Below are 522 nucleotides of genomic sequence, written 5' to 3'. Positions count from 1 at the left end.
AACCTGAAATGTCATAACATTGAAGGCCCAGTGCAGGAGAAGTGGGACTGGTGGAGATAGCAGTGTAATTCTGGTAGTACAGACTTGATGGGCTGAAGGGCCTTTTCTGATGTTGGGATTCCTGAGGGTGAGGCTCTGCATTTGTGACCCTGACACCAGGGTCAGAGCTCAGGCCCCAGTTTTTAGCCAGACCCGGCAATGAGGGAACCAATCCCACTACGCCTGAGATGGGACAAAGGCTTCAAGGAGAGTTGACTACGTGGGCAAACACATGGGAGGTACCGGCCAATGTGGCTATACGTGAAGTTATACATTTGGGGGGTGATGGAGATCGGAATATATTGGGGAGCGCGGATCCACAAAGGGATCTGGGTGTCCTTGTGCACCAGCCAATGCAGATTGACAGGCAACTGCCACAAGTGACTGGGAAGCCACGCGGCCTTCTGGCCTCCACTACCAGACGATTGGAGGTGGGAAGTCCAGACATCATTGTGCAGTGAGACAGGGCCTTGGTGAGACCAC

This window comes from Rhincodon typus, unplaced genomic scaffold (assembly GCF_021869965.1).
Source record: "Rhincodon typus isolate 14 unplaced genomic scaffold, sRhiTyp1.1 hic_rhity00001321, whole genome shotgun sequence".
In the NCBI taxonomy this organism is placed as follows: domain Eukaryota; kingdom Metazoa; phylum Chordata; class Chondrichthyes; order Orectolobiformes; family Rhincodontidae; genus Rhincodon; species Rhincodon typus.
Note: the sequence above shows the minus strand (reverse complement) of the source record.